This window comes from Salmo salar, chromosome ssa05 (assembly GCF_905237065.1).
Source record: "Salmo salar chromosome ssa05, Ssal_v3.1, whole genome shotgun sequence".
Taxonomy (NCBI): Eukaryota; Metazoa; Chordata; class Actinopteri; order Salmoniformes; family Salmonidae; genus Salmo; species Salmo salar.
This window is the reverse complement of record NC_059446.1, coordinates 7792228-7805932: the sequence shown is the minus strand read 5'-3', so window position 1 is coordinate 7805932 and position 13705 is coordinate 7792228. Positions and strand designations below refer to the sequence as shown.

The 13705-nt window shown below is 43.4% G+C and overlaps 1 protein-coding gene across 3 annotated transcripts in view; it reads right to left on the bottom strand.

The window, feature by feature from the left end:
* The window catches only part of LOC106604185 (probable E3 ubiquitin-protein ligase MID2), a 296937-nt gene that overhangs the window by 70384 nt on the left and 212848 nt on the right, over positions 1 to 13705 (bottom strand). The window lies entirely within an intron of this gene.

Genomic DNA, 13705 nt, shown 5'->3' with positions numbered 1-13705 from the left:
TTCCAAATGGCCCCCTCTTGCTCTATGGGCCCTGGTCAAAAGAAGTGCACTATGTAGGGAATAGGTTGCCATTTGGGATGCAGATTGTGCTCCAAATGGCAGGTAGCCTGGCGGTTAAGGCAAGTAACCAAAAGGTTGCTGGTTTGAATCCCTGCACCGAATAGGTGAAAAATCTGCTGATGTGCCCTTAAGCAAGGCATTTCACCATAATTGCACCTGTAAGCTGCTCTGGCTAAGAGCGTCTGATAAATGACAAAAATGCTAATGTATATTTTTCCATCAAAACAGCGGCTGTCCCACGGGACCAGAGAGGAGGAAGGAGTGTGTGTATTGCAGTTTTATACATAGAAAGGCCTGGAGTGAGGTGCCAATGTACTGGCCTTAGCAGCATGTGGCAGTTGCAGTGTGTGTGTGTGTGTGTGTGTGTGTGTGTGTGTGTGTGTGTGTGTGTGTGTGTGTGTGTGTGTGTGTGTGTGTGTGTGCGTGTGTGCGCACGCGCGCGCAAGCAGCATCAGCAGCAAGGTAAGAAGAGAACCAGTCTATAATACTTTCATTAAAGCAGACACCAGACATCAAAGAGAGAGAGAGAGAGAGAGAGAGAGAGAGAGAGAGAGAGAGAGAGAGAGAGAGAGAGAGAGAGAGAGAGATCGATAGATCGATAGATAGATAGAGACAGAAAGAGTCAGAGAGAGAGAAATAGAGAGAGCGATAGAGAGCAAGGCTCTCTCAGCCCAGCCTGATCTCTGTTTCGGTTTGTTGTGTTAGAGATTAAATCTTGACTGAGTCTCCAGAGAGAGAGAGAGAGAGAGAGAGAGAGAGAGAGAGAGAGAGAATGGACAGACAGACAGACAGACAGACAGACAGACAGACAGACAGACAGACAGACAGACAGACAGACAGACAGACAGACAGACAGACAGACAGACAGACAGACAGACAGACACGCAGAACGAGAGAGAGTGAGATGAGGTAATGGCTCTTGGTTGGTATTAGTGGGATCCAAAAGGCATGAGTTTTTTAAGAACACACAGCTTGAGCTGCGAGCTAGGCAATGGGAGCTGATGGATGTGGAAATCGACAATAGCCACGTGTTTAAAGAGCCTGAACAAGAAGAGAAGAGAGGAGTGTCGGCACAGAGACGGGGCCAAGCCTGTCTAACACAGTCACAGCGTACAGCTGACAGTCCATCATACAGCATTATGTCATCCCCACTATGACGTCATGCTAGTCGCTCCCAGGTATTGTCCCTTTAGAGTGCGCTCATTTAGTAAACAACAAGGGCATGAGTACGACCTATTGAAATGAAAGAGAACAGCTTCTACAATCTATAGAGACAGGCATCATGGCTTCTTGGCATAGACATGGTCAACAGGAAGAAGCTTCATGGTTTAAAGAGACAGACATGGTCAACAGGAAGAAGCTTCATGGTTTAAAGAGACAGACATGGTCAACAGGAAGAAGCTTCATGGTTTAAAGAGACAGACATGGTCAACAGGAAGAAGCTTCATGGTTTAAAGAGACAGACATGGTCAACAGGAAGAAGATTCATGGTTTAAAGAGACAGACATGGTCAACGAACAGGTTTTGTGTATTCTTAGACATATTGAGGCCTCTTTGATCATATGAGTTAGTACCCTACAGTAATGCCTGAACAACAAGGATCTCTATACACACAGAGTTGCAGGAGAGAGAGTGAACTAAGGGAACAAACTGAAACTCTAACATTGAAAGAGGGTATATTCTAAAGAGACATGTTCGCTTTACATTATAACAGCCTTTATTTCTACTGAACTGTCGTCTCTGCATAACGGTCTCAGACTGGCCACTGCATCCTTGGGTCATAACAACAACTACAACTACAACAACTACTACAACTACTACTACAACAACTACAACTACTACAACAACTACTACTACAACAACAACAACAACAACTACTACAACAACAACAACTACTACAACAACTACTACTACAACAACAACTACAACAACAACAACTACAACTACTACAACTACAACAACTACTACTACAACAACTACTACTACTACAACAACAACTACTACTACAACAACAACTACAACAACAACAACTACAACTACAACTACTACAACAACAACAACTACTACAACTACAACAACTACAACTACTACAACAACTACAACTACAACAACTACAACTACTACAACAACTACTACTACAACAACAACAACTACAACTACAACTACAACAACTACAACTACTACAACAACTACTACTACAACAACAACTACTACTACAACTACTACAACAACTACTACAACTACAACAACTACTACAACTACAACAACTACAACTACTACAACAACTACTACTACAACAACAACAACTACAACAACTACTACAACAACTACTACTACAACAACTACAACTACTACAACAACTACTACTACAACAACTACTACAACTACAACTACAACAACAACAACTACTACTACTACAAGAACTACTACTACTACAACAACTACAACAACTACTACAACAACAACAACAACTACAACAACTACAACTACAACTACTACTACAACTACTACTACAACAACAACTACTACTACTACAACTACTACTACAACAACTACAACTACTACAACAACTACAACAACAACAACAACAACTACTACAACAACAACTACTACTACTACAACAACTACAACAACAACAACAACTACTACAACAACAACAACAACAACTACTACAACAACAACTACTACTACAACAACTACAACTACTACAACAACTACAACTACTACAACAACAACTACAACAACAACAACTACAACTACTACAACTACTACAACAACAACAACTACTACAACAACAACAACTACTACTACAACAACTACTACTACTACAACAACTACAACTACTACAACAACTACTACTACAACAACAACTACAACAACAACAACTACAACTACAACTACTACAACAACAACTACTACTACAACAACAACTACAACAACAACAACTACAACTACTACAACTACAACAACAACAACAACTACTACAACTAAAACAACTACAACTACTACAACAACTACAACTACAACTACAACAACTACTACAACAACTACTACTACAACAACAACTACTACAACTACAACTACAACAACTACAACTACTACAACAACTACTACTACAACAACAACTACAACAACTACTACTACAACAACTACTACAACAACTACTACTACAACAACAACTACTACTACAACTACTACAACAACTACTACAACTACAACAACTACTACAACTACAACAACTACAACTACTACAACAACTACTACTACAACAACAACTACAACAACTACTACAACAACTACTACTACAACAACTACAACTACTACAACAACTACTACTACAAGAACTACTACAACTACAACTACAACAACAACAACTACTACTACTACAACAACTACTACTACTACAACAACTACAACAACTACTACAACAACAACAACAACTACAACTACAACTACAACAACTACAACTACAACAACAACTACTACTACAACAACAACTACTACAACTACAACTACAACAACAACTACAACTACAACAACAACTACTACAACTACAACAACAACTACTACAACTACAACTACTACTACAACAACAACTACTACTACAACAACAACTACTACTACAACTACTACTACTACTACAACAACTACAACAACTACTACAACAACAACTACAACAACTACTACAACAACTACAACAACTACTACAACAACAACAACAACTACTACTACAACTACTACTACTACTACTACAACAACTACTACTACTACAACAACAACTACTACTACAACAACAACTACTACAACAAGAACAACAACTACTACTACAACTACTACAACTACTACTACAACAACAACAACTACTACAACTACTACTACAACAACTACTACTACAACAACAACTACTACAACAAGAACAACAACTACTACTACAACTACAACAAGAACAACAACTACTACTACAACTACTACAACAAGAACAACAACAACAACAACTACCACAACAACAGAATAAGAATGTCCCGAGCCTTCAAAATATGTTGCCTTAATTATTTTGAGATCCTCTCAAATTGGAGAAAGTACCCCGCAAAAAGCTTCATGTCAGAACTGTGTGTGTTTGTGTGTACATGTCAGTGGTGAGTAACCAGAGCCTGCTGGGAACAGAACTGTGGTTTGACAGAGGATAATATTCCACAGAACATCTCTCCTGAGACTGATAGGGTTTCTGGGTAACAAGAAGTCAATGCCGTTTCATATAGAGGCACAAGACAGGCTCGGAACACAATTAAAAGAGAGACTATGTTTGAGTCTGGTCTGGGAAATCTGGTTAAGCCATTCATGATGATTTGTGAGTGTTTACCCTCTCTGATAGTTTAGACTCAATATTGTCCTGAACATGAGAGTATGTTGACGTTTCAGTTCAACATACAGTAGAGTACTGACTGTACTGTATATAATGACGATGCCAATGTTGTAAGCCAAGGCAACGTGTGGAATCAAAGCAAAGGCATGGTGAAGGCTAAAAAGACAAATGTCTACAGCGTTACTCACTCCACCTCTCCAGAGACCAGCGTCCAGAGACCAGCGTCCAGAGACCAGCGTCCAGAGACCAGAGACCAGCGTCCAGAGACCAGCGTCCAGAGACCAGCGACCAGAGACCAGCAACCAGCGACCAGCGTCCAGAGACCAGAGACCAGCGTCCAGCGACCAGCGACCAGAGACCAGCGACCAGAGACCAGCGACCAGAGACCAGCGTCCAGAGACCAGCGACCAGAGACCAGCGACCAGCGACCAGAGACCAGCGACCAGAGACCAGAGACCAGCGACCAACGACCAGAGACCAGCGACCAGAGACCAGCGACCAGCGACCAGAGACCAGCGACCAGAGACCAGAGACCAGCGACCAGAGTCCAGTCATTTCCATTACGTTCACAATGGAGTATTTGAGGATCTCAGACATATTCTGACTTACTGTACAGAATATTCCCATGGGGCCTTTAAAGACCCAATGAAGCCGTTTTATATCTCAATATTAAATCATTTCTGGGTAACAATTAAGTACCTTACTGTAATATTTCTTCCATTAAAATGGACAACAATATTTGAACTTTTTAGCAAAAAACTATTTCTCAAGCAAGAATGTTGCTAGGACTGTCTGAGAGTGGACTGAACTGGGGAGGGGAAAACGTAAAACTACACTGAACAAAAATATAAAAGCAACAATTTAGACTATTTTACTAAGTTACAGTTCATATAGGGAAATCAGTCAACTGAAATACATTCATTAGGCCCTAATCTATGGATTTCACATGACTGGGAATACAGATATGCATCGATTTGTTTTAAAAGGTAGGGGCGTGGATCAGAAAACCAGCCAGTATCTGGTGTGACCACCATTTGCCTCATGCAGCGCGACATCTCCTTCACATAGAGTTGATCAGGCTGTTGATTGTGGCCTGTGGAATGTTGTCCCACTCCTCTTCAATGGTTGTGCGAAGTTGCTGGATATTGGCGGGAACTGGAACACACTGTTGTACACATCGATTCAGAGCATCCCAAACATGCTCAACGGGTGTCATGTCTGGTTAGTATGTAGGCATTGGAAGAATTGGGACATTTTCAGCTTCCAGGAATTTTATACAGTTCCTTGCGACATGGGGCTGTGCATGATCATGCTGAAACATGAGGTGATGGCGGCGGATGAATGGCACGACAATGGGCCTCAGGATCTCGTCACAGTATCTCTGTGCATTGAAATCTCCATCGATAAAATGCAATCGTGTTCCTTGCCGTTAGTTAATTCCTGCCCATAATCAGCTTGATATGCCACAACTGTCAGATGGATGAATTATCTTGGCAAATGAGAAATTCTCACTAACAAGGATGTAAACAAATTCAAGAGAAATAGGCTTTTTTTGAGTATGGAACATTTCTGGGATCTTTTATTTCAGCTCATGAAACCATCACATGTTCAGTATAGCTGTTATTGGCAGAGAGGTTTGGAATTCTCTTTGTTATTGTTCTATTAACCAATCTACTGCCTGGTGATGTCACCAGGCAAGCCCAAACTCCCACCCATACAAACCTGCTGATTAGAAGATCCTGTGTAGATTGTATTTTCAACCAGAAACTATCAGGAAATAACACTTTAACAATGTCATCAACTGTTGTACATTATGTTAGAAAACACAGGAAAAACTGAATGTTGACTGCACAGGGCCTTTAAAGAGTGTCACATGGTCAGATTTAAGTTGCTGCCAAACTAGTAGTTTGGGAACTCAGTAATAAACCTCTCGCTCGAGTTGACCTCTGGGATGTTTTTGAGGAACGAGGTCCCATTTAATAAATGTCTTTAAATACTGAACAGACTTTAGACACTATTAATCAGATACTGTACAGACCTACTATTAATCAGGGTAAAGTCTTATTCATCAGATACAGTACAGACCTGCTATTAATCAGGGTAAAGTCTTATTCATCAGATACTGTACAGACCTGCTATTAATCAGGGTAAAGTCTTATTCATCAGATACTGTACAGACCTGCTATTAATCAGGGTAAAGTCTTATTCATTAGATACTGTACAGACCTGCTATTAATCAGGGTAAAGTCGTATTCATCAGATACTGTACAGACCTACTATTATTCAGGGTAAAGTTCAGGCCTATAGAACATACAGTATTGCATTATACCTTCTACAGCAGCACTGACATTATGTCCCATCCTTATTCCACCAAGGACTCTGGAGTCAAATAACGGGGTGTGACGGCCCGTTAAGCAGAATTACATGGATTGTCAGTGACCCCAGTCCTGTGTGTGCTGCATGCCCTGACTGAGCACTAGAGACAATGCGTTATAAATGGGTTACTATTCACAAATTACTTCAGCGGAAATAGGTCCTGTCTCTTTCCACCAATAACGAGTTAAGTGGCGTCCATGTTCGATTTTGACAACCATGGGAAATGGTACAGACAAAGATCCGTGTCCCAACTTGCACCCTCTTCCCTATATAGTGCACTACTTTTGACCGAATCCCTATGTGCCCTGGTCAAAAGTAGTGCACCAAGTAGGGAATCAGGTGCCATTTGGGATGCAGAAGAGTGACTCACGACAGCCTGCCTGTCTGCCTGGCTGCACATTACATTTGAACTTAACACAATTAGCTGGCTACGGATATTCTGTAGAATCAAATGATGTGGTTGGTTATCAATTTCTCCTTTCTAAAAATACATTGAAGGGCTTTGCTGTCTGTCACAGATGAATCCCTCTGCCTTATGTCCCAGAGGAAATCCCCTGGCGGTTGGTCTCATATAGATCACTCAGACAGAGGGTACGCCCCCAAATGACACCCATTCCCTATATACTGCACTGCTTTTGCCCAGAGATCACACCCATAGGGCTCTGGTCCAAAGTAGTAAACTATATAGGTAGTGACATTGCCACGAGCAACATTAAAGGGATGTGTAACATTCAGTGTAGGAGGGACAGCTATGTCATGTGGAAGGGAGAGGTCAGAGTCCTTAAAGGGGATGTGTAACATTCAGTGTAGGAGGGACAGCTATGTCATGTGGAAGGGAGAGGTCAGAGTCCTTAAAGGGGATGTGTAACATTCAATGTAGGAGGGACAGCTATGTCATGTGGAAGGGAGAGGTCAGAGTCCTTAAAGGGGATGTGTAACATTCAGTGTAGGAGGGACAGCTATGTCATGTGGAAGGGAGGGGTACGAGTCCTTAAAGGGGATGTGTAACATTCAGTGTAGGAGGGACAGCTATGTCATGTGGAAGGGAGGGGGTCCGAGTCCTTAAAGGGGATGTGTAACATTCAGTGTAGGAGGGACAGCTATGTCATGTGGAAGGGAGGGTTCAGAGTCCTTAAAGGGGATGTGTAACATTCAGTGTAGGAGGGACAGCTATGTCATGTGGAAGGGAGGAGTCAGAGTCCTTAAACTGTCATTCTTGTTGTGTTTTTCAGTAATGTGGATGTTTGACGTTGTGTCTGGACTATGTCATGCCTCTCACCTTATCAGACGGCATCTTCTAGTACGTAAAATATCTGTGAAAATCAGACAATAAAGACATATCTAATCAAATCTAATCTCAATATCTGCTGCTCGTGGCAACGTCCTATCCTTCGCGGTATTGTGCTCTGGTCGTTGTGGCGGGAGGCAGGGGGGTTGGGGGAAGTGTAAGGGGAGACTCAGGGGTTGGATAGCTGGGAGGGGGATTGATTTCTGGGTGGGATGGGAAGGGGTGGGATACATGGTTTCTGGGTGGGGACTGAGGGATGGGATACATGGTTTCTGGGTGAGGAGGGAGGGATGGGATACATGGTTTCTGGGTGGGGACTGAGGGGTGGGATACATGGTTTCTGGGTGGGGACTGAGGGATGGGATACATGGTTTCTGGATGGGGAGGGAGGGATGGGATACATGGTTTCTGGATGGGGAGGGAGGGATGGGATACATGGTTTCTGGGTGAGGAGGGAGGGATGGGATACATGGTTTCTGGGTGGAGACTGAGGGATGGGATACATGGTTTCTGGGTGAGGACTGAGGACTGAGGGATGGGATACATGGTTTCTGGGTGGGGACTGAGGGGTGGGATACATGGTTTCTGGGTGGGGAGGGAGGGGTAGGATACATGGTTTCTGGGTGGGGACTGAGGGATGGGATACATGGTTTCTGGGTGAGGACTGAGGACTGAGGGATGGGATACATGGTTTCTGGGTGGGGACTGAGGGGTGGGATACATGGTTTCTGGGTGAGGAGGGAGGGATGGGATACATGGTTTCTGGATGGGGACTGAGGGGTGGGATACATGGTTTCTGGGTGAGGAGGGAGGGATGGGATACATGGTTTCTGGGTGGGGACTGAGGGATGGGATACATGGTTTCTGGGTGAGGAGGGAGGGATGGGATACATGGTTTCTGGGTGGGGACTGAGGGATGGGATACATGGTTTCTGGGTGGGGACTGAGGGATGGGATACATGGTTTCTGGGTGGGGACTGAGGGATGGGATACATGGTTTCTGGGTGAGGACTGAGGGGTAGGATACATGGTTTCTGGGTGGGGAGGGAGGGGTAGGATACATGGTTTCTGGGTGGGGACTGAGGGGTGGGATACATGGTTTCTGGGTGAGGACTGAGGACTGAGGGATGGGATACATGGTTTCTGGGTGAGGAGGGAGGGATGGGATACATGGTTTCTGGGTGGGGACTGAGGGGTGGGATACATGGTTTCTGGGTGAGGACTGAGGACTGAGGGATGGGATACATGGTTTCTGGGTGGGGACTGAGGGATGGGATACATGGTTTCTGGGTGAGGAGGGAGGGATGGGATACATGGTTTCTGGATGGGGACTGAGGGGTGGGATACATGGTTTCTGGGTGGGGACTGAGGGATAGGATACATGGTTTCTGGGTGGGGACTGAGGGATGGGATACATGGTTTCTGGGTGGGGAGGGAGGGGTAGGATACATGGTTTCTGGGTGGGGAGGGAGGGGTAGGATACATGGTTTCTGGGTGGGGACTGAGGGGTGGGATACATGGTTTCTGGGTGGGGACTGAGGACTGAGGGATGGGATACATGGTTTCTGGGTGGGGACTGAGGACTGAGGGATGGGATACATGGTTTCTGGGTGAGGAGGGAGGGATGGGATACATGGTTTCTGGATGGGGACTGAGGGGTGGGATACATGGTTTCTGGGTGGGGACTGAGGGATAGGATACATGGTTTCTGGGTGGGGACTGAGGGATGGGATACATGGTTTCTGGGTGGGGACTGAGGGATGGGATACATGGTTTCTGGGTGGGGACTGAGGGATGGGATACATGGTTTCTGGGTGGGGACTGAGGGATGGGATACATGGTTTCTGGGTGGGGACTGAGGGATGGGATACATGGTTTCTGGATGGGGAGGGAGGGAGGGATGCAGGTGGTTGGATGGGGACTGAGGGGTGGGAGTGGATTGGGGTTATCTTTGCACGCATTTCTTTGATCGTTTTTGCACCTATAAGCCCCCCCACCCTGGTGAAAAAAGAATAACTAACTAAAAAGTTGTTCCCAAAACAAAGCGAGTAACCTACCCAACCCTGGATTTACTGCTACTCTGAGATTTTAATCAGATGAACATATTACTATAATGTTTGTCATGTTTCTTTGTATTGATCTTCATCCAGCTCTTATCTTTTGACACAATGGTGTAATTTTGTTTGATACTGATCGTAATGATCAGTGTTACCCATCGTCACAGTAATGATCAGTGTTACCCATCGTCACAGTAATCATCAGTGTTACCCATGATTACAGTAATAATCAGTGTTACCCATGGTTACAGTAATGATCAGTGTTACCCATCGTCACAGTAATCATCAGTGTTACCCATGGTTACAGTAATCATCAGTGTTACCCATCGTCACAGTAATCATCAGTGTTACCCATGATTACAGTAATAATTACTGTTACCCATGGTTACAGTAATCATCAGTGTTACCCATCGTCACAGTAATCATCAGTGTTACCCATGGTTACAGTAATCATCAGTGTTACCCATGGTCACAGTAATCATCAGTGTTACCCATAGTTACAGTAATCATCAGTGTTACCCATGGTTACAGTAATCATCAGTGTTACCCATGGTCACAGTAATCATCAGTGTTACCCATAGTTACAGTAATCATCAGTGTTACCCATGGTTACAGTAATCATCAGTGTTACCCATGGTTACAGTAATCATCAGTGTTACCCATGGTCACAGTAATCATCAGTGTTACCCATGGTCACAGTAATCATCAGTGTTACCCATGGTTACAGTAATCATCAGTGTTACCCATGGTCACAGTAATCATCAGTGTTACCCATGGTTACAGTAATCATCAGTGTTACCCATGGTTACAGTAATCATCAGTGTTACCCATGGTTACAGTAATCATCAGTGTTACCCATCGTCACAGTAATCATCAGTGTTACCCATAGTTACAGTAATCATCAGTGTTACCCATGGTTACAGTAATCATCAGTGTTACCCATGGTTACAGTAATCATCAGTGTTACCCATGGTCACAGTAATCATCAGTGTTACCCATGGTCACAGTAATCATCAGTGTTACCCATGGTTACAGTAATCATCAGTGTTACCCATGGTCACAGTAATCATCAGTGTTACCCATGGTTACAGTAATCATCAGTGTTACCCATGGTTACAGTAATCACCAGTGTTACCCATAGTTACAGTAATCACCAGTGTTACCCATGGTTACAGTAATCATCAGTGTTACCCATGGTTACAGTAATCACCAGTGTTACCCATGGTTACAGTAATCATCTGTGTTACCCATGGTTACAGTAATCATCAGTGTTACCCATGGTTACAGTAATCATCAGTGTTACCCATGGTTACAGTAATCATCAGTGTTACCCATGGTTACAGTAATCATCAGTGTTACCCATAGTTACAGTAATCATCAGCTATTACTAAGCCATCCAGTGTATTTTCGGTATGAACTCCTTTCCGTTTTTATCTGGTCTATCAGTGTCCCTGGGGCCTCCCCCAAGGCAGCTTACAGCTGCATCAGAGCACAACCACAGGTCTCACCTGCTGCCTGACTGAATGCATGCACACGTGTGTGTGTGTGTGTGTGTGTGTGTGTGTGTGTGTGTGTGTGTGTGTGTGTGATGCCTGTGTGTGTCCCACTAGCATCATGCATGTGTTCACACACACACACACACACACACACACACACACACACACACACACACACACACACACACAAACACAGTGAGAGGAGGTGTCTTTTGGGTCCACCAGTCACAACGTGGACAGAGCAATATCTCTATTAGCAACAAAACTGGCTCTATTGTCAATTAAAACACTGCTGCCTTCCATGGAGTGATTACTGTACCTTTAACCTAGCCGGACCCGGGTGACAGCGTCCTCTCTGCTGCCATTTGGGGACAGATATAGCTGCATCCAAAATGGCACCCTTTTCCCTATGGTTGCTAGTAGTGCACTATGTAGGGAAAATGGTAGCATTTGGAACTCAAACATAGAAAGCTCCATCTACAGATGGACAGGTGGAACCAAGGGAAGTGAGGATTGGGACCAGTAGAGGCTTATTAGGACACCTGTGACTGCAAATCAGACCTGGGTTCAAATATTATTTGAAATATTTTATGTGATTTGAGCATTTGCGTTTTGCCAGTACTCTATTGGTTCCATTGTGCAAGACAAGTTACATCAAACCCAGAGAAAGAATTTGAACCCAGGTTCTGACCGCAATAGATTAATACCCTGGTCCCTGAGTGACCATGCGTGAGTGATTATAGCATGATGCCTCAGCAGGAGATTGGATTAACTACCAATCAGGATCCGGTCAGTGGGACTGTGGTTCAAGCAGCTGATCTGACTCTTAACTGAATGAGTGTTGCACAGCTCAGATGACCAGCTAATCTTCATTACACATGTACATCCTATAGGCTACTTCCACATGCACATCCTATAAGCTATGTACACATGGAATGCCAAGCGTCACGTCTGAAGGAAACCTGTCACCATCCCTACGATGAAGCATGCTGTGGGGATGTTTTTCAGCGGCAGGGATTGGGGGATGTTTATGACTTCAAGCCTATCAACTCCCGAGATTAGGCTGGTGTAACCGATGTGAAATGGCTAGCTAGTTTACAACCTAATACTTCTTACCTGGGAATATTGAAGACTCATGTTAAAAGGAACCACCAGCCTTCATATGTTCTCATGTTCTGAGCAAGGCAAAACGTTAGCTTTCTTACATGGCACATATTGCACTTTTACTTTCTTCTCCAACACTTTATTTTTGCATTATTTAAACCAAATTGAACATGTTTCATTATTTATTTGAGGCTAAATTGATTTTATTGATGTATTATATTAAGTTACAATAAGTGTTCATTCAGTATTGTTGTAATTAGCATTATTACAAATACATTTTTTTTATTAAATCGGCCAATTAATCGGTATCGGCGTTGAAAAATCATAATCGGTCGACCTCTAGCACACAGCCAAGACAACGCAGGAATGGCTTCGGGACAAGTCTCTGAATGTCCTTGAGTGGAACCCGGTCGAACATCTCTGGAGAGACCTGAACATTTCTGTGCAGCGACACTCCTCATCCAACCTGACAGAGCATGAGAGAATCTGCAGAAAATAATGAGAAACTCCCCAAATACCGGTGTGCCAAGCTTGTAGCGTCATACCCAAGAAGAATCAAGGCTGTAATCGCTGCCAAAGGTGCTTCAACAAAGTACTGAGAAAAGGGTCTGAATACTTATGCAAATGTGATATTTTATTTTTATTTTTTAATTACATTTGCCAAAAGTTCTACATAAACTGTTTTGCTTTGTCATTTGGGGGTTTTGTGTGTCGATTGATGAGGGGAGAAAAACGCTTTAATACATTTTAGAATAAGGCTGTAAAGTAACAAAATGTGGAAAAAGTCAAGGGGTTTGAATATTTTCCGAATGCCATAATGTACTGTATATTGGCCAGGATGTGCATTTGGGGGAGAAATGTACAGAAAAAAATGTGTTTTTTGAAGATGAGACATGTCAGACAAGTTGAGAGCTTCCACATGACTCAAGACAGCGGTTAGCTGAGGCTCAAAATCACATAG